General features: G+C 51.1%; 1 long non-coding RNA gene across 1 annotated transcript; it reads left to right on the top strand.

Moving 5' to 3' along the window:
• The first annotated feature begins 3667 nt into the window (after positions 1 to 3667).
• Positions 3668 to 7566, top strand: LOC144379427 (uncharacterized). The gene is made up of 3 exons (XR_013442381.1): positions 3668 to 3724; positions 6914 to 7014; positions 7539 to 7566. It is a non-coding gene; the product is annotated as an uncharacterized LOC144379427 (long non-coding RNA).
• The last annotated feature ends 13379 nt before the right edge of the window (positions 7567 to 20945 follow it).

Raw genomic sequence — 20945 nt, 5'->3', positions numbered from 1 at the left:
GTCGCCATTTTAATTGCGACTTCCAACAGGATCGAGGCCCACTTGCTGCCCTCCAGGGCGGGGAAATCACGCCTTCCGTTTCTGTGTCGCCTTTTCCCGCCTCTCGCCAGGTACTCCCGCTCCCCCCGCCCTTTGGCGCCCGAGAGGGACGTCTTTTCGGCCTGTTCCTGCAGGGGCCGCTGGGGTCATCCCACCCGGTAGGGGAGGCTATCTGTGCCGAGGGAGTCACGCTGGGGGACCGCTGCTCACCAGAGAGTGCCCTGAGCCTCTGGCCAGCGTTGGCGCCTAAGGGTGAGATCGGGCAGCATCTCACCCCCAGCGGCCCCTGGCATTTGCCTGTACCCACTCCCCAGGTTTTCGGTCCAGAGCCGGCCTCTGGCAAGGCAAAGACGTGTCCGGTTCTTGAGGAATGTGCTTTCGGCTCCCGGCTTCAGAACCAAGAGTCTCCCACCCGGTGTTGCAACACCTCTGAACTGCCGCTTTCCACCGCCAAGCAGAGGCACGGTGCTGGCGCGCAGGCATGGGTAGAGAGGAGCTTTTCTTTGAAGGAGGAAAGTCTCCGCAGACACCTGCTCACTTAGCAGAGCCTCAAACGACTCTGTCTCTGCAGGCCCTAGGAAAGTGGGTTCCCAGGATACCTTAGCTGATGAATCAGGGCAAACCAGCACAAAAGGCTAAGGTGCCCACCCTTGCTGCCCAGTTCGGGGTGCCTCCTCCACTCGGGGTCTTTCTCTCTCTCCTTTCTCCAGCAACCTGCGGGTTTCCAGCTCACCCAGCAGCCTCCCGAGCCCAGAGCACTGGAAAGCCAAGGAGAGCCGGGAGCCTGCAGGGTGGTGCCTCCAGGCTGTGGCCACGCTGGGCTCGGGGAAAGCCGCGATGTTCTCGCCCTTTCTTGCCTCCTGTCAAATGACAAGTGTGTCAGGGCGGTCTCTGGGTTCAGTCTTCTTTCATTCACATTAGGCTGCAGGAGTCTCTCTTTCTCTCCTCCCCCCACTCTCCGCGGGAAAAATACTTTTAAAAAAGCATTGTCCAACGGGGTCTCCCAGCGAAGAGATCCCTACAGCCTGCACGCAGGTGGGACTCCCAAGCCTTTGCTTCGGTGACTCTACAAGCTATTGTCTAGATAGGGACCAGGTTTAAAACTCCTGGTGTGTGGAACACTTGAAAAGCAGTGGTACTCTCTGATTTTTGCAAATAAGATTCTCAGGAAAGTTTGCTTTCCATTTCGTCACCCTGCACGGTTCCCCATTTCTCCTTTGCCTGTAACCTCCTCCCTCCAGAGGTAAGAGTTCAGCGTTAAACGAAAAGCAAGCCAAGGCCATCTCAGTCCTTTCTCCATGGAGATTCCCTCTTAAAACAGCTGTTTATTTTAAAGTCCAGGGACTGAGTCCTGCAATTTGTCCTGGAGTGAAGCAGGGAACAAGCGGGCTGGGAACTGGGGGCTCTGCTGGGGGATTTGAGGCTGGGGAAAGGGGAGGGAGCAAATGTCATGGCTGGCTCGCTCGAGCAGCCAGGGAACCGGAGCTAAGCGAATCGGGCTTTTAAAATGACATTGATTGGGACAAGCTGTTCCCCACCCCAGTAAGAGTTAATCTGCCTGTTAATCAAGGCACTAAGGGGCTCAATGCGAGTTTTATTAGCGATTGGAGACAGAGGCGGCAGCGAGGGATCAAAAGCCGGGATCCCAGATATTTGTCGGTGCGGTCACCAAAAAAAAAAAAAAAAAAAAGTATTTTCAATTAGAGAACAATTCGGCGCTTTTCATCACTTTCTAACTCTGACTCCTAGACGGTGACTTACAAACCTGGCTAGTGGGGGAGGGGTGGAGGTGGGAGGGTCGGGGTCGGGGGAGGGAATCGAAGCCGGGGATAGCCGAGGGACTAGAGGCGGGGGAGAAGCTGCGGGTTGGCTTCGCGGAGTTCCGCCGGGGGAGTTTAAGAATCCTCGACCTGGGGCCCTGAAGTCTGAGATTGCTCCGGAGAGGAGAAAGAATGCAAAATAAAACAACAAACAGCACCACCAATAGCGGCATCCATCCCTCCCTGTCAGCTCCCCGCTGCTCAGGCCGCCTCTGGCGCCGGGTGGCGTCTGGGCCCCGCGCGCAGCAGCCGGGCGGGCCGGAAAGTTTGCGCAGCGCAGCGAGAGGGACTCTCCTTCCGTCTCTCCCGCGCTGCCCCCTTCTGCCCTGGAGGGGTGTTAGGTTCCTTCGGTTTTCCTTTCAGATTCTAAAATAAATAAATAAACGCCCAGGCCCTGGGGAAATCTGAATAGTAACTCATTCAATAATCCAAATTATATGAGAGGGTCTGAGAAAAAAGGACAAGGCAACCACATACGCCCTCCGATTAAGGAGGGCACGGGAGTGAGAAGGCGACAGAGGAGGTCCCCAGCTCGCCCTGGGCGCGGGGAGAGGACTCTGGTCAGAGGTAATTATGTCACTGCGTTTTCTCGCCGTGACAGCCGAATAAACACGATCTCCAATAAACATCTCTAATGAGGGAGGAGGCCCGAGGATGACTGGGTTTGATTTATGACTGGAGGAGAAGGTCCACTTCCCACTGCGAAGCGGGCAACCTGCTTGCCGCCCAGCTCCGGGGAAAGGAAACCGTGAAGGAGAGGACCCAGGCCCAGGTAAGGCGCACGGCCAGTTGGCCACTTCTCTCGCTCTGCTGCTTCCCAGGCAAGGTGGGCACGGGCGGCCACCGCTCCCAGTTGGGCAGTGATCCCAAGCACCTGTCACAGGTGCCTGAGGTACAAACGTCCTCCGAAGGTGCCCCCCGAAAGTCTAGAGAGGGGGAGCCAGGGCACGAGTGGGAGCGAGGGGCGAGCCCGGGCCTGAGGCAGAGGCAGAGGCCTCCCGGGCCAGCGCCCCTGTGCCCTGCCTAAGCCCGCTTTGGAGTCTGCGGCCGCTTGGGGTTGGACTTTCGGAACTTTCGCTCCGCGGAACCACCGGTTAGTCTGAGTCTGGGGTGGGCCCTTCCCTGACCCACTTCGGAGAAACTTCTGGCACCCGGCTTGGGCCGTCCCGGGGCAGGAGAGTGGCCCGGCGCTGCTCTCCCCGGCGCTCAGCGGCCAGGCTCCCCTGGCGCCCACAAGCTTCCCACCGAGACTGCGAGCGCAGCGCCCGCGGTAACCCGAGCCCGCGTTCTAGCTCAGTGAGAATCGCTAATTATTAGGTCTTCCGAAGTGAAGCTCAAATCACACGCTGGGGCTTTACGCGCTGCCCAGCTCTGCGGGCAGCATTCTTTCGTCCTCCGCTCCCTTCTGAGAAACGAACTCCCATCTCTAAGACTTTGTTTCGGTCCAACTATCTACACTTTGCAACCGCTGGAAACTTTTGTTGCTCTCCGCCCGACCCGCGGCGGGGCATTTCCCCGCGCTCCGGGCTTTGGTGGGGACTTCACGAGTGCGTGTCGTGAACTGCGATTCCGGGGAGTTCTGGGTGCAAACTGCATCCCCTCCTGCATTTCTCACGGTTGCGAGCGACTTCTGCAGACAGCAGCAGCAGATCCCCGGCTCCCTCTCCCCGCCCCTTCCCCCCCCCCCCCAGCTCAGCACCCAACTAGAAGTCCACTCTGGGAACTGGAACATTTTGCTACTTTTGCAGAAAATCTCGCTCGGCAAAGACAAGACCCCCGTCCCCCATACTATCCCGCCCTCACCAAATCCACCTTTGCAATGCCTCCTTTTAAAAGCAAAAGTCAAGCCCCTGGGCTCCTTGGAGGTAGGCTTGGATTTGGGGGACCCGTCGCAGGCAGCGGAGAGGCGGCGCGGGCCCCGAGCCGGACCGGGGCCGGAGCCTGGGCGGTTACCTGGGAGCGGAGGGCGGGGAGGCAGGTGAGCCTGGCGGCGCGGGTTCCCACACGTCTCACCGCCGCTCGGCAGGGGAAGTGGCAGATCTGACAGCCGCGTTCTACGCGAGGACCTGCCCCAGAGTTTAAATGTCAATGATAAGAAAAGAGGGTGCTCAGGCAGGCGCTAACTTTCCTTAATATCCATGCCAGCGCGGTCCTCATTGGCTGCCCGACCCGCGTGACGTCATGGCGGCTAGAGTTGGGCTCAGCTCGGCGCAGACCTGCGCTGGGGCGCGGGGGGAGCCTTCCCCTCCCCACCCCGAGTCCGGCCCGCTCTATGCCCAGCCGTGGCCTTCCTGAGCCCGGCCCGTGGCTACCCACGCCCAACCCGGCCCCAGTCCGCCCAGCCCTCCTTTAGGGCGTAGAGTCAACTCCAGGAAACCGGTCCTCCTGAGTGCTCTCTTCCTCCCCGCTGGCACGCGGGACCCTGCCCCCTAGGCTGGCCAGCTACCTTCCCAGGTGCCCATCCGGTCCCCTTCTCCGATCGCAGAGGGAGTCACTTCATCCGAGGGACTTGGAAGCTGCGCCCGGGTTGAGAGGGGCCTCTGGAAGGAATCATTTTCAGGAGGAGCTCGAGGAACGATGGGTACCCCAATCTGGCTTTCCGGCTTGCAAGTCACCAGCTGGGCACAGACTAGGGCTCCCGGGAGAGGACAAGCGAGCCCTTACCCCAGGCTACGCCAAAGTCCTGGCCAGGCCAACTAGGTTCTTGTGAGGGATCCCCAAACAGCGCCTGCTCCAGGTTCCCTCGCCCCCTTGGGCTGAAAGGCTCCAGTCACATAGAAAACATAGTTGATTTTATTAATCTTTGGTTTGGTGGTTAACTGCTGACTTTGTGGCCTAGAGGAGGAAAATAGGAAAACCCCACATTCTGAAGTCAAGATTCTCTTTCCAGGGGTCGAGAAAACAACAGAAATTGGGGCTAGGTGTGCAGGATACTGATCTGGTGGCCTGATTGTTTTCCGCTCACACCCTCTGTGGTCTGGGAGACAGCGTAGTAGAGCTGGGCCTGGCTATCCTTCGATGGGTACTTAGACCCGCGTTGTCATTCTCGTGTCCCCCTCCCCCCACCAAACAGGGGAGGGGGCTTCTCCTTGCCCAATCCCTTCCTTCTCTGCCTCCATCCGGGTCTCAAACTTGGAAGTGACCGAGGTCCAGCCTGGAAGGGGGCGCTTGACAAGGTGGCAGGAGGGGATGTGATGGGGTGTGGAATTGCCTTCGGGCAGCTCCTGGGAAGCCTAGTCCCGGTAGACCTGGGGGCATCTGTGTATGGAGGCTAGGAGGGGGAGACCTAGGCCGGAGGAGGGTGCCAGGGCCGGTTCCTACGCACTTTGCTGGGGGCGGGGGTGGAGAAGGGAGAGCACAGCACACAGATGGCGCCGAGGCTCGAGAGGTGGAGCGGTTCCTGCTCCCAACCCCAGCACACCTGGACAGGTGGAGGACTTCGCAACAGGCCGGAAGGCGGCTCGCAGTAGCCCTACTGCCGGCTCCTCCTAGCCTGGTCAGCTCCCCGCCAGAGCTGATTTTTTAATTTTTATTTTTTGCTCAGCCTGTGGAGGCCCTGAGGGTAGGGTAGAGGTGGGGAGGAGAATGGGAGGCTGCTGTCCGAGAGGTCTAAGCGTGGTGTTCTTCCTTATTTTAAAAAGTTCCCCACACTTCTCCCCATCTCAACACTCTGGTCTTCCTGTGTCAGGGGCAAGGAGAGTCCATCCCCCCACCCGCCACTCTAATCTGGGCCAGGACCCTACCGCTGTCCTGTTTCCCGAAGCCGGGCTCCGCTGGGGATTGGCGCTCAGAGAGGCGTTTGCTCGGGTTTCTCTGCCGCCACCGGCCATCTCCTGTGACCTAGTTTCTTGGTAATCTTCTAGTTCCCCTCCAGGACGTGGTCCAGCCCCCGGCCCCAGATGTCCTGAGGTCTCCCCGGCTCCCTGGTCTGCCTTAGAGTCTGGACGGCGGGTAGGCCCCGAGCTTGAGTAGGCCTCCCTACTCTCTAGTTTCTGCCCGCGACTTGCTCGGCACCCGCCCCCTCTGTCCGGACCGGAGGCCGCCGGGAAGGCTGCTCCGGGCTTGTTTGGAGTCCAGGCCATTAAGTGTGCGCGGATCCCTGCAACCCAGCAGGGTGCTCGAGAGCGACGCTGGAAACGCCACGGCCCCCGCCTGCTTATCTGCCTGTCAATAAAGGGCGCGCTGGGGCCGCGCGGGAGCGCGGGGCGGTGGAGGCGAGGCCGGACCAGGCCCTTCTTCCGAGCTCCGGGCCAACGCCGAAGCCGCTCTCCATTTGCCCCGGGCACAGCAGGCAGGGTGGGAGGAGGCGAGGGAAGCCCGTGTTGGGATCGCCACCAGGGAAGGTGCAAGCTGAGCGGCTGCCGAAGCTCGGTACCCTGTGTCGTTTGTTACCCGGGAGAACTCTGGAGATCCTCCCAGAACCCAAGAGCGGGGGGCTCCCCTTCCAGCCTGCCACCAGTCTTGTGGACGGCTCCGCCCGGCCGGACCCCTCGTGGTGCTCAGCCTGCGAGGCCCGGGCTTGCCCCGCCTGGGCAGACTCTCTAGGCCGCACCGGGCAGAAGGGCACCGCGGGAGGCCCGGGGGCGTCATCGACGACCGGCAACCCGGGATGCAGAGTGCGACCTAAGGCAGGCTCTAGGTGGGGTGCAAAGGGCCAGAAACGGGAAAGAAACCCCTTTTCTTCCAGGCTTCCCCTCAGTTCAGGCTAGCCCAGACTGAAATTGTCCGACCCCCAGGGCAGTCCCAAGGTTTGATTCTCCACAGTGAGCGAGCTCCGCAGCCGCCCGGTGTGCCGGAGGGGGGTGGGGGTGGGGGCTCCCAGGTCATCCCTGGCCTACCACTGCCCCGAAGCCCAGAGCTACCCCTCCAGCTCAAAGAAGCCAAGTGGGGATGGAGGTGAGGGGCATGAGGTGGGGGGTAGGGGTGGAGTAAGGGAAGGAAAGGAAAGAAAAGATTAGAGAGCAAGGCTTGGTTGGAAGGAGAGAGGGAGTGGGGATGGTAGATAGATCGGTTTTAGCTTGAACTGTAGCTGAGATCTGTTGTTCTTGTCCAAGGTATGTTTCTCTCGCTCTCGCTCTCTCTCTCCTTAACTGCTTCATGCAAATAAAGCAGCTTCCAGACTGGAGGAGCCCCTACGTTGGATCTGTGCTACAGGGTGGGTAGGAATTGATTTAGTATTTTTCCTTTCACTGAGAATGGGCATTGAGTCATGCAACAATGGAAAAGTAGAAATGGATTTTTCCTTCAGTATTTTAATTTCATTTTTCTAAGTTGACGGATAACACATCCTGTTAACTTCTACTTTTAAAAGTATTATTTTAAAATAATATAATACAATTTAAAATTATTCCTGGGTGGGTGCCAGTTTATAAAGGGGTTTAATAAAACTCTTCCGCGTAAAGATTAATAGAGGAAGAGGCAAAAAGTCCCTAATTGAGAAAAAAAAATACATGTGTATATTGTGTGTCATTTCAAAGAGCTATACAAGCCAGAAATCCGTATCTTATCTCAGGAATTAAATTTACTGGGCAGTGCATGTGGTTCTTGGTCTTTCTTCCCTCTCCTCCACTTCCTCAAGATTTTGATATTAAATAAAAACTGGAGAAATGTTTTGTAAATCTGAGTGTCAAAAAAGGAAATATGGAGCAAAGCTACAATAATTGCTATCTCTTCACCCAGGTCTAAAGAACTGCATAAAGCCATGATTTATGCAAGAGTGTGGCTTCTCTGCTATTCAATTATTTTCCTGCTCTCAATCAAAGAAATACTTAGTTTCTTCCCTTTTCTGTCCACTCTACCCCACCACAAAGTTCTCTTGGAGATTTGGGAAAATCTCCAAATCCTTCCAGTTTGCCTTCCCACTAAGGAACTCTCTAGTGCAATCAATTCAAGAAAATTCTGCATTTCCTCTCCTTCTAAACGTTTTCATGTTACGTTAGTCCGTGGCACTGTGTTTGATTTCTTTCTCTCCCTTGTCCGGTTGGAGACTGAGACATTAACTGAATTCCCTGGGGGTGATTGGATGCAATTCGCTGAAAGTAGACAGGCACGTCCTGGATGTTAGAAATTCACTTTTTCTCAACGTGACAAGGCCGCCTTCGATCTACAATTGTATTTGAATGGGCAATGAGCGGAAAGATCTCTCATCATTAAGTCTGCTTCTACTTTAGCAAAATAACAAGAGCCTTCATTTGCACACAAATGCTCATAAAACTCGGATTCCCGGCAACTCTTTAATAAAAAGGGATGGCTGCGTAATTTAAACTGGAGGTGAGAAGGCAGAAGCAGAGAGAGAGAGAGAGATGGGGGGTTTCAAAGGCATCCCCTCCCTTCCCCCACAAGATCCATGTGATGGAGTTGACTTTTTTTTACTTTAAATCTTAAATAAGATGTGAGTTGTAACAAGAGGATTGGCACTTACTCCGTGACCCTTATAATTGGATTAAATATAGACTGAGACGTACAAAAACACACCAAGATTGACACCTGCCAACTGGACTTCCTTATGATTGATTGTGATGCGTCGTGCTGGCAACAATAATGAAATAAATTGTACGGATAAAACAGCACATTTGTCATTTCCGTGCCATGAGTGAGGAAGTCAACGAGTTAGGCAAGCTGTTAGCTGACAGGCGCGAGCGGGAGGCAAGCTAAAGAGATAAATAAGGATTCCAGGCATTGACAGGACAAATTATAACTTGTCACAACCTTTTTAAATTCAGAAGTTTTCAATTAACATATATATTGCTGTTACATATAAGATAAGGGGGCGCACACGTAAACATGCGCGGTGCGTAGGGACCCCCCAGGGCCAAGGGCTTGGGCGCCCAGGCCTCTCCGTCTGCGTTCTCGGGTGAGAGCCGGAGCGCCCCCGCGGGCCACGGGTGCCCGGCCAGTCCGCGGGCGCCGCAGGACTAGGTAAGATGGGTGAGGGAGTATTAGGCCGAGGGGGCGGTTCCTTCTTTTCCTCGGACACGCAAGTCGCGGCTCCAGCACCCTTTCTTCACAGAAGCAGAATTCCCAGCCCAAGGAAGAGCCCGGGCAAGGCCTGCGCCCAAGTCTGGCAGGACGAGCCTCGAGCGCTCTGCCGACCCAAGTCGCCGCGCAGGGAGTAAGAGGTACAGGGCAGAGGCGTCCCCCTTTCACACTCCAAAGTCTCGCCCTCAGGAGAAAGTCTGAGCTCCTGGACTCGGGATATCAGCAATGGCCACGTCCTGGGTCCAGGCCTAGGCCGAAGACCCCTGGTATGGCCTGAGGACACTCCCAGGCTCTGGACGCCTCCTCTGATTGCCCGGCCCAGAGCGGCCCTGGAGGAAGTCACAAAACTAGCTCTTTTCGTCCTACCCAGGAAGAGGAGCTGCTTTTCCCTCGTCATCCCTCGATTTTTGTTTCAGGGGCTCCTCGTTCACCGGAGGGTACAGACGAGCCCAGCAGCAGTTTCCTGGGTGACAAAGCGCCGGGGCTTCAAGTTAGGGGTGGTCGTGGGATTTCTGAGGGAGTCTAGGCTCTGTGGGTGGAGACCAATGTGGGTCAAGTTTGACGAGAGTTGGACAAGTGTGTGGGGAGTGTAAACTCGTTAACCGTCTCCACCCTAAAGGAGGCTGACCTCTTAGTTTCAAAGCTTACGCCCACCCGCAAGCTAGCATCTGCACTTTGCGGTGTCTCTCCGTATTCCGGATCCCTCTCTGCATGTGTGTCCAGGCCTCCCACCAAACTCCAGTTGGAACTTGGGAAAGTTAGCGGCGGCAAGTGAGCATCCCCAGGTTCCTGGGGCTTCTGGTCTCGAAGTGCGGCCTGGGAGGGCGAGTGGGGTACAGAACAGGGCCTCATCCATGTCCTGCCCAAGGACTTGAGGCCGATAGAAGCGGGGCAGGTCCAGTTTCAGGCGGGCCTGGGAAGGCGCAGCGCTTCTTCCCGAAGCCGTGGTCCGCCTTTGGTGCCCGTGCGTGCTCCGCTCCAGCCCGAGTCTCTGTGCGTGGTGCACGGAGTCCGTGCCCTAGTCCTGTTCCTTGTGGGGAAGAGCCCAGCCTTGATGTCGAGGCCACAACCTGTCACCACAAATACTCTGAGAAAAAGCGTGTCAACCCCAAGCTCCGGTGTCCTAGCCTTCCGGATCCGGCCACCAAATTAAACATCGCGAAGCTCTCAGTCGTTCCTAAGACGGAGCTGGAGAAGAAGGGGAGGGAGGGAAAGGGAGGCAAAAAACAAGTTACATGGAATTAGTTGGATGCAGCCGCATTCCCCAGTGACCGCAGCCATTAACATTATAATCTCAAACGCCATTTTTTATGTAACACTATTGTTAGTAAATCAGCTCCTCAGGTCCTCTGAGACGCTGACCCCTGGCAATTCAGTGAAAGTGTAATTATCTCCCCGAATCTTGGACAGATTTAAGAGATTACATTTCAACTAAATCTATATCAATACTAATTCCCCCCACCCCCTCCCCACCCCAGCCTGCAGGTGCTAGGCACGGGAAATGGCGTCAGGCCCCAGCAGAACGCTTCACAAAGAGGAGAGGGCTTGCTGCGTATAGGGCCAAAAGAAATGAAGCCCCACATAAAATTACACCTATTTTTTTTTTTTTTTTTTTTTGCTACAAAACCTGGTTCTTATATAGCAAAGTTAAACAAAGCAGCTATGCTAAATTAGCGTTACATAAAGGCGAGTTTAATGCTCGGTTACAGTCAACTGGTGTATCTCTGATGGCTAATTGTCTATCAAAATTAAAGAGAAAAGAACAAATGATTCGTTATAAGAAGGTGTTAAAAGCTTCAACAAAAGGACATTTCACAAATATAATATCGGCAGCTCGGGGATTGCCCGCAGGGTTGTTCAGGCCTCGGCCCTGCACAGCTATGAAAAGTGGGGTGCGGGGTGCTATTTGCCTGGCAAGAGCTCATTTCCTCCCAAATGAGTATAATAAAAACCCGAGAGGCGATATTAGTGTAAAGATCGGGATTAGTCCTAATAGGCGCGATGGACGTGTGCTTCAAAGGCGACCCCTACTCTCTCTGCCTGGGCTGGGGGCGGAGGGCGCCTTGCCATCCCGCGAGGACACCACATCCAACTCGCCACTGCCTCACGTTCAGGGACAACAGGGAGCGAGCACGGGTCTGGGGGTAGTTTCGACAAAGGAGAGCGGGCTCCACCGGTCCCAGCTCTTCCCTGCCTTCTCCCGGCTGGAAGAAGACGGACCCGGGCTCTCTCAGAGATCTCGGAGGCGCGGGCACCGTCCAGCACGTGCCTTTCTGACGCATGGCGCTGGCCTCCGGGGACGCAGGCTGCTGCAGCCAGCCCACCCTCCTAGGCTGGGGAGGATGCAGAATATAATACGACGGCCCCCTTCCCCAAGGCGACACCAGATCTACATCTCCAGGCGTATTTGTTGTTCAAAGTTAATTAAACCTGAAAGCAACCAAAATACGCGCGCCAGGCGCACGGAGGCCAATTCTGGACTCGGGTAGCAGGCACACAGCGCCAGAGAAGCGGCAAGGGCCGCCCGGGCTCGCTCACTCCGTCGGAGTCTCTGTAGGAGACTCTGAGGCTGGGGAATAAAAGCCGAAACCAAATCAGGCAGCAAGAGCAACAAACCGTCTGGAAAATGGACCCACGGAGCCGCAAGAATGTACTTTTTTTTTTTTTTTTTTAATCTTTGACAACTTGTGTCCTAAAGAAAGTGTATTGAAGATAATTGAAATGATTACAATTCATTGCTGCCTGACTTTGAATATGAACAGTCACATAATGACATCCCCGCCATACAACAACAGTTCAATTTCCATTATCCGACTTCGGGATCCTCGCGCCAGCCGCCGGGGCAACGCGGCACTAATGCAGAAATCTTGGCTCCTGACTACATTATTCATTTCGGGGACGTGGGGGTGGGATAGGGGTGGGGAATGGGTTTGTTCCCTCCTTCTCCGAAACTTGTTCTGAAAATTCCAGGGAGCAGTGGACACGGAGGAGCCGACAGCCGAGACACTCGCTGTCAAAGGGCCACTTTGCCCGACGGGGCAGCCGGCGCTGGCGCTGCGCTGCTATTTTGTTGTCCCCAGGGGTTCTCGGACCCGCAGGGGACCCGTCCCCGAGCTCCCACCCTAGGCGGTCCGGGTCTAGGGAGGGCCTAGGCTGGGGCACGCTCGCCAGGATGCCCTCTCGGGCACAGCCGCCCTTCTCTCTTCCTTTCCCCTTCCTTGGAGCCCTCGCGTTCTTCTGCTTCTGAGCTTCCAGACTAGCGCGCAAGGCAGGGTGGGGCCGGCTCCGGGAGCGCCCTCGCGGATTTGGAAGTTGCTTTGGCCTTGAATTTGCCCCAGCCTCCCCTGCTGCCACACTACCCCCCGAAACCCCAGGGAAAGAGCGAAGAAAGCCAGGGTATTTTGGCACCACTGGGACGCGGGCGCTCACCTTGGGGCGCGGCCTCTGGGCTCGGAGCCGGGGGTGGGGCGGGGGTGAGGGGAGCGGGGATGGGCACGGGGCCTAGACTTACGCAGTGCGCAAGCGCCACTCGGGCCCGCCGCCCCCTACCCAGGCGCGGGGTCCCGGGGACAGACCCTGCGCCCCTCTCCAGGAAACTACCGCCTCTCAAAAAAAAAAAAAAAAAAAAAAAGACCATCTGGTAATTGTCTTTCTTTAGATCTTCCCTTAATTATGCTTTTAATTAAAGATGGTTCAAGGCACCGGACCACATGAAGGGCAGTAATTACAAATTACATTACAAACCCGACAGATGTAGCGGGATCTGCTGGGGAAAAGGTACCGGAATAAAAATTTGACTAAACTTTGGGATAAATTAATCGGCGGCTTGGAGCACAGAAGCACAGTTCTGATTATGTAGGCTCCAGCCAGGATTTAAGTTTTGTGTCATGATTGTTTTCATATTTCTTTGACGTCTATTGATTTGGAGGCAGCTGCAAGCCTTTGTCACAGGAGAGAAGAGCAGTCACAATATATTAGCTTGATGGCATAACTCGAACCGGAGAGGCGAGGGGAGCCGGAGCGACGCGGGCGCACGTGACCCCGCCCGGGGCCTCCCAGCCCAACCCTTACGTTCACTTGTTCTAACAGCAATAATGGAGTATTACTACTAATGGTCGGAAGGTGCTTTTCTGTCTCGAATGCGGGCGGCGGGAGCTGCGCGGCCGCGGCCGGGTAGGCGGAGGTGTCTCCGCGCCCGGCGCCGCCGCCTCCTCGCGGGCCGCAGCCCCGCCCCCGTTGAGTCTAGGCCGGGCTCGGGGGCGGCTTCGGGTCCCATTTCTGGACGCCCAGCTCCGCTCCCACGTCGACGGGCGCCGCGAAGGCAGAGGTTCCGTGTCCCAGGTTGGCCCCGAGGAGCCAGGGCAAGCCCCCACTTCGGCCTTTCTCGGGGGACCTCCTGCAAGGCAGCGTCGGAGCGGAAGGCCCCGGGCCGGGAAGGGGACGGCGGGACGAGGGCCCGGCGTGACCTGGCGTTCGCGGCCGCCCGCCCGCCCGCCGCCGGCTCGGAGCGTCCAGAAGCGTGACGCAGACCGTGAACACAGAAGGGAGGGAGTTGGGTCATTTCCTTCGCTAATCGTCGTCCCCGCCTGCTCCTTCCTCCACCCCCACCCCATCCCCGCCGCCCAGCTTCGAACACGTTTCCACGCCAGAATCTGACTCACTTGGAGCCAGTGGCTGCACTTTATGGAAAATATATACGTGCCCATCACTCACCCCTTTATTTATACAGGGCGGGTGCAGCGCCCCGGGGAACACGCTTGACAATTAAACACGCCCACTTAGGGCTTTCTTTCACCCACATGCTCTCAGAAACTGATACAACCCTAATTTGGACACAAAATTCTGCTCATGCACCTGCCCTAGAGGAACGTTCGCCGGAAAGGTGTGTTATCCACGCCCGATCTAAACGAAGAGAACAGGACTGTCGTTGGAGAAGACCCAGCGGCCTGACACCTTTTCTCGCTCCCGGGGAAGGAAAGTTTTCCTTTTGATTCGTCCTCTCACTATGTTTCTCTTTTCCTTGGCGGTACAGTTTCTGAGAGGAATGTAAATATTTTGACTAGACCTCTGCAGGGGCCTTTTAAACACCAGGCACAATCATCTGTGGAATACTGTAGTTCATAGTTTTAAAACTTGAATGTTAGAGTTTGTCTTGCTCCTTAGGAAACCCATAGAACTAGGAGCGACCTCTCAACTCCCTATTCGTATAATGAAGTATTCCTTAGTGATTGTCCAAGTTTTAAGGACTTTTTCTGTTGCTGCTGTTTTCCAATTGTTTGCGGGGAAGGAAAATCAATCTAACAGGCATTTGCTGGGCTTGTGGCAAAATCACATTTCACCATGCTTCACTCAGCTCTTCTGTCTTTCCTCCTGTGGGGGTGTACACGAAGTATGCAAAAGTGGAAATCATTTTTGAAAAAATTAAAACCCTGTTTAGCTCTTCTGTGTATCTGAAGTGGGGATTTGTTTCTTTTCCTGCTTAGTATTTAATAGAAAGCAGATATGTTGAAACAGAACGCAATGTTCAGAAAAACCAAAATAAGGAAGAAAACAATGCTAAGGTTTACCTAGTCTCTGTACATAATACAAATAATATAATGTGGGTTTTTCCCCCTCCAAAATGAAGCAAAAATTGCCAGGAGGCATAACACATCACTGAATGTGTATTTTCCAGTAGATATATATATATACACCGAACATTCCCCAATATTGATGTACCTGTGATTTCATAGTCTGAAAATATTTCTAAACACATTTATGGTATAAAAACATTGATTTCAAATCTGGTTTTGTTGTTATTAAGGTGGTAATATTTTGTTCTTGATTTTTAAATACCTTCACTGTTAATGTCAGTTGTGGCCATCTTAGGGCCTGGATGCTCTAGCAAAACCATCTATAATGTGCTTATTTCTTTATCCCATTCTCCTATAGTATAATGAACATTTTACGTAAAATATTTCGGGCATCCTTAAGTCCCTTTTAAAATCAAATACTCCATGTTTGTGACAAATAAGGCTGAACATTTTATCTTGTTTATAAGGCAAGTTCATTTTAATGAAATAAAGCATAATACTGAAAATTTAAAATGGTCCCATATGATGCCCACAAAAAAGTTTCAATTAGAATAAAGAAAATGTTGTTAGAACTGCCCATAATATTGCTTGTGATCCTAATGTGTGTGTGTGTGTGTGTTTGTGTGTGTGTGTAGGGAATCTGAGTTTTCCAGCTAATATTATTCTGTTATTTTAGTCTATGTTTCCGTTAGAATACTCACCAATGCTCTGTCTCCCCACAGCTTATGTGTGCACCATGAATTTCAATAAATATAAATTACTGCTTAAAAGAGTAAAGAATGGCTACTTTATGTCTCATTGTTCTCTCTTTACAATATACTTCAAAATCTTCTCTTTTCTTTTAACGAATCCTATTGCAGCTATTTTCCTTCACTTCTATATGAAAGTGAATGGCAAATGCCATTCAATTTAAAGGAACTCAAGCACAGAGAATATAGATATTTTGTTCAAAGTCTCCCTCAAATCTATTTTTGGACTTGGAAACAGAGCTGGGCTGGAGGCAATATCAGTATACATCTCTGACTCCGTATGAGGCTACTTGAAGCAGGTGGCTTTGGGGTTCATTTTGGAAACAGAAGACATACATGGAAGTTTGTGTTCCTTAGAGACTGACAAGCTTTGGTGGATCTCAGGAGCAATAAAATAACCCATGCTCTCATCTGCCTTTGAGTTGCAGGCAAGGAAGAGTTTCCTCTCATTTTCTTGCCTACATTACTTTTTCTGTGTTTGGCAGCTGAACCAGAGAGCAGCCTGCAACGTCTTGCCTTTGGGGATTTCCTGTGGCTTTGCTGCATTCCCTAGAGAAGTTCAGAATCCCAGAATCGATGGAGGGATTACAGAGAGCCACAAACATCATTCTCCCTCTAATCCATCTGGGGCTGATGCAGTATTGATAACAACCTTTCTTTTACTTGACAGTTTCAGACCATTCAAATGAGAATAAATAATAGGAATTTGGTAGTGGAGGTGGGGATAAAGTAGGGGCAATTGGTATACTCTTTTGGAGTGAAAAGATCGGTTTCTATTCCAAAATCACGGAACCAAGTACAAAATTTACAAATTCCCACTCATTTCTTTCAGAGTGATTTCTTCTCTCTTGTAGAGCGTTTGGATTGGGGCATTGGCACATGTATTTACCAAGAAATCTTACATTGTCCCTAGGACAAGACAATGCTCGGTTGCTTGAATTTTGTAGCTTCAGTTTGCCTGGCTTTCTCTGCCTGAAGCTACTATGTTAGGTAATAAGGAAGGCCATTTGCATTAGATAATAAGAATCAGGGACAAGACAGACACAATGCTGATTAAACAAGGACTCATATCCCACTTTGAGAGCTCTCTGATAACCAGAGCCACAATCACATCAGTAGGTCAAGCAAGAATCTGAAGATAAAATCAATGTCAGTTTTCTGTCTTGGTGACAGACAGAGACCCACCAGAATCATATGCAGTAAACCCTGTCATCAAGTACCTCACTGTCATCGATGAATTCAGTTATACTGTGTCAGATCATGCCCCCACCTCCATGATGTTGTTTATAGCATCCCTCCCTATGACACAGACTTGCAAAAACAATATTCTAACAATTATAGCTGTCTGACAACTGGATGGGCTGCTTTGTAAGGTGTGAGTGGAGACACTGGAATTGTTCAAGTAGAATTTGGTTAAATCTGCATGAAAGGGTGGCTGAGAAAATTGACCTACATCCCGAACTCCTGTTCAGGGCCAGCTTTACCAGGACTTTTCCATTTTTCCAAGAACATGTATTTATCTATTGGTTAATGTATTAAATAATTTTAATCTGATTATTTTTAATATAATTATACATTCATGTGATACTGAATTTTAACAATTAAAAAAAAAAGTTGTGAAAATTCTCCTTCCTACCCTGTCATCAGGCCACTCAGTTCTTAAAGCAACCAATATTACCAGTTTCTTGACTATAGGGGATTTAAAATACAGAATCCCAAGGCCTACTTAATGCACTTCTTTGAAGAGATGGGCCTTGCCATCTGTGTTTTTAAAAGCTTTCCAGATAATTCTGTAGGGCTGAGTACTATTGGCTTAATTAACTTCTAGACTCACTTCAAGCACTGAGATTCTATGGAAACCTGTAATGTAATAGTATTCATTCCATACATTCCCATAATGTATACAAAGTATTTTCAAAACCAGTGAACTTGCTGATCCTCTTTGCAATCCTGTGAAATAAGTATTATTTTCGGGCTCTCTTCCCATTTTACTGGAGATGGAAACTGCGTCTCAGAGTTTAAAGGACTTGAGTAAGGTAACTCAGCTAGTAAATAGCAAAGACAGGTAGCATTTAAGACCACCCCAGGACCTAACCACTTTTACTTTGAGGCCCAACTCCACATCATATCAAATAATAAAATGTACCCACAGTTCTGTAGAATTGTTTCCTGTAAACTTTTTTGAGAGAGTTTTGAACTTTGCTAGGAATGAGTTGTTCATTTTGTTTTTATGATTTAGACTTTATTATATTTATATATAACATATGATTTGAATTGTAGCTGGTGTGTTGACATAATGTTAACTCTTTTTAATTCATGTAAATATTTATTAATGCTGACTTTACAGTTTTTTTAGAAGATTTTATTTATTTATTTGACAGAGAGAGATGGAACACAAGTGAGGGAGAGGAAGAAGCAGGCTTCCCACTGAGCAGGGAGCCCGATGTGGGGCTCAATCCCAGGACCCCGGGACCATGACCTGGGCTGAAGGCAGACGCTTAATGACTGAGCCACCCAGGCGCCCTACAGTTTGTTTTTCATATTTTGGAACTACTCATTTTTGGGGGGAGAGGATGCCTTTTCTGAGAGAGAGAGAGTGCATGAGCGGTGGAGAGGCAGAGGGACGAGGGAGAGAGACTCTTAAGCAGGCTCCACGCCCAGCATGGAACCTGAGTCCCGCCATGCAGGGCTCAATCTCAGGACCCTGAGATCATGACCTGAGTTGAAATCAACAGTTGGACGCTTAAGCAACTGAGCCACCCAGGCGCCCCATCAAACCCTTTCTTAAAAAGCTTTTATGTTTTAGGTTCTCTACCTGAGCTTCCAATGTTAAATAGCGTAAGTCTAAGCTTCTGTAATTCAGGGATTAAACAAGACGGAAGTTGTTCTTCTCCCACCTAACAGTGTGAGGTGTGTGTTTCAGAGAGGCAGGAAGCTCTGCTTTATCTGATTATTCAGACATCTAAACTTCTCTATCTTCTTGTCTACATGGCTCACAGTTGACTTCAAATTCTGGCTCCTGGGAAGTGAAAAGACAATGCAGAAAGTATGCTCATGGTCCTTAAGTCTACTGTGGAAGTAGCATACATCCCGTCTTCTTGTATTCCCTTGTCCAGAATTTAGTCACATGTCCACGGCAAACTACAAGTAGAAGTGGGAAATGTATCGAAGGATAATGGATTATGGTGAACAACCAACAGTATCCACAAAGAATAATGCAGTCAGGAGACTGTTACAATACTCCAGGTAAGAGAGCAGTGGAAGTTGTTAGAAGTGGTTAGATTCTGGATGTATTAATTTTTTCTTCTAATGGATTAGGTAGGGTTATGAGAGTAAAAGGAGTGAAGATTTTGGCTGGAGAAATTGGAAAACTGAATTTACCATTTACAGAGATGAGGAAGACTGGGTGGGGAGGATTCTGGAGAAAAATGAGGAATTTGGTATTGGTATACTGAGTTTGGGATGCCTATTAGAAATCTAAGTGGAAATGTCAGATAAGAGTTAGATGTACCAAGTCTGGAGTTCAGGGCAGCTGTCTAGCCTGGTGAATTTGGGAATCATTAACAAAGAAATAATTTTTAAAACTATGAGACTGGGTGAAATCAGTGAGGTAGTCAATGAGGCAGAGAATTGATCCGAGGATCAAGCTCTGGGGCATGTCGATATTGAAAGGTCTGAGAGTTGAGGAGAAATAGGAAAGGAGATCCATGGAGCAGCCAGCTAAGCCAGAGGAGACCCAAGAGAGAGTGGTACGGGAGGCCAAGGGGAGAGAGTGTTTTAGGAAAGAGAGAGTGAACAACTGGTAATCAAGGACAGCATCAAATGCTATAAATAGGTCAGATTGGAGAAAATCTGAGAATTGGCTGTCTGGTTTGTCAGTGTGGAGGTCATTGGGGACCTTGTCATGAATTATTGGGCGAAGTGAAGAAAATCTTGTTGGAGTGAGATTGAAACATGATAGGAGAGAAATTTGAGGCAGTACAAGTGCACATAACTATTACTGCAATTTGTGTTGCAAAAAGGAGCAGAAAAATGAGATAATAGAAGTGAAGACATGTTTGCATTCTGATGGGAAATCTTGCATTAAAGAAGGAAACACTGATGATGCAGAGGACAGAGAGAACTGTCTCATCAGTCTATAAGACGGCAAGAAGAAATAGGATCCAGTGCATACATGGAGGCTTCGTCTAGTTGGTATCAGGAATGGTTCTGTCAACAGTAATGGGGGAAAGCAGAGCTGATGGGCCCAAGAACAGTTGGGTGAATGTGGTGGAGATGGAGCTTGTTCTTTTCTAGTTTTCTCAGTAAAATAGTAGGTAATAGCTCCCTCCGGGACCATCCTCTCTCGCTTCTATGGGACATGCTCTCTGTCCTCAAGTTCTTCCTCTGTCCTTCCTGTCATCTCTTTCATTCATCTTCCAGGTTTTCCATTTATCTTCCTATTTCCTTCCTCCTTCCCCACCCTCCCTCCTTGCCTTTCTTCCTTCCTTTCTTCCTCTCTCATCCTCTCCTTTTGTTCTAATTTCTTACTTCAGAAATCGGGTATGAAATGACAGGGAAAAAAGGGAAAAATGACAAGGGACTCCATCGGCTGTTAGCACTTGGTGAGGATAGGGAGTGGTGTCCCTGAGCATGAACTGTGGCTTCGCTACCTCCTCTCTTGCCATTGTGTTCCTGGACATTCATGTTCTAGTCACATCGACAGAGCTGGAAGTGGGGAGAACAACACTCTCTTTGGAGAGCCTTGTAAATAAAACTCAATTGCCAAATTTGATCTAGCACATTCAGCACTTAGTAGACAACTTTTTCTACACGAGGCCAGGGGAGGAAGCTCCAGGAAGGCAAATCAAAGAAGCAGAAAGTATACTCTTGTTTTTCAAGAAGATAGAGGAAGAGGACAGCCTTCAGAAAAGGTCAGTGGGAGTGTATGATGCTGCCCAGCCAGGGCATGATCCCCCCCGTATATATCTTCTGACTTCAGAAACATGTCCCAAGTGCCTTGGTACAGCCTGCCACTGAGTTGTCAGCCAAAGGTCACCCCTAATTCCCTACTTGGCGAGAGTTTTTGGCTGTGGGCTTATCAGGCTCTGTTTATATAGACCATAATTATTGAATATTAGACTTATGAGGGACTTTGAGAACATCTTTATAAAATATATTGTTCAAATAGATAGGATGTCACTTGGGGGTTATTTTTATAGCTGAGGAAAACAAGAGTGAGAGCATTGAGAGGGTTGCAGTGATTTTTCTCCAGGCCATCAGAGGGTAGATAAGAGAACTGGGCTCCAGAGCCCTCTAGCGCCACATCTAGCCCACCTTCCCCTATCGCTGGCCACCTCTCCTGAGTTGAAGACCCCGCTAGAATCAATTGGATTGAGAAATTTGCTCAAGGCTCTGGAGAGTGCTGGAGCTTGAATGGACATCCAGTTTCCTGAGCAATGCCTTCTCTGCCTTCTGCTCAGGCACTTCCATCCCTGTCTCACAGTCCATTTGGCCCTCAAGTGTGGGCTCAGCCCCACCCCAGCATTGGGGACCGATTAGGCTCAGAGGCAGAGAAAGCATAATGTTACTGAGATCCAGGGTTCATAGCTCAGCAGTGATCCTGCTCTGATCTCATATGTAGGGTAAGTAACAAGTAGCCACTTACCTTGCCACCCTGTGATGAATACCCTGCCTCAAAACTCAGTTTGACCATCAGAGCCCTGAGACACTACCTTCGTTTCTCCCCAGCATGTCCTCTGGGCTGGGAGGAGCTAAGGGAACACAGAGTGTTCTCTAGAACAAAA

This window comes from Halichoerus grypus, chromosome 11 (assembly GCF_964656455.1).
Source record: "Halichoerus grypus chromosome 11, mHalGry1.hap1.1, whole genome shotgun sequence".
NCBI classification, from domain to species: Eukaryota; Metazoa; Chordata; class Mammalia; order Carnivora; family Phocidae; genus Halichoerus; species Halichoerus grypus.
Note: the sequence above shows the minus strand (reverse complement) of the source record. Positions and strands in the feature narration are given on the sequence as shown.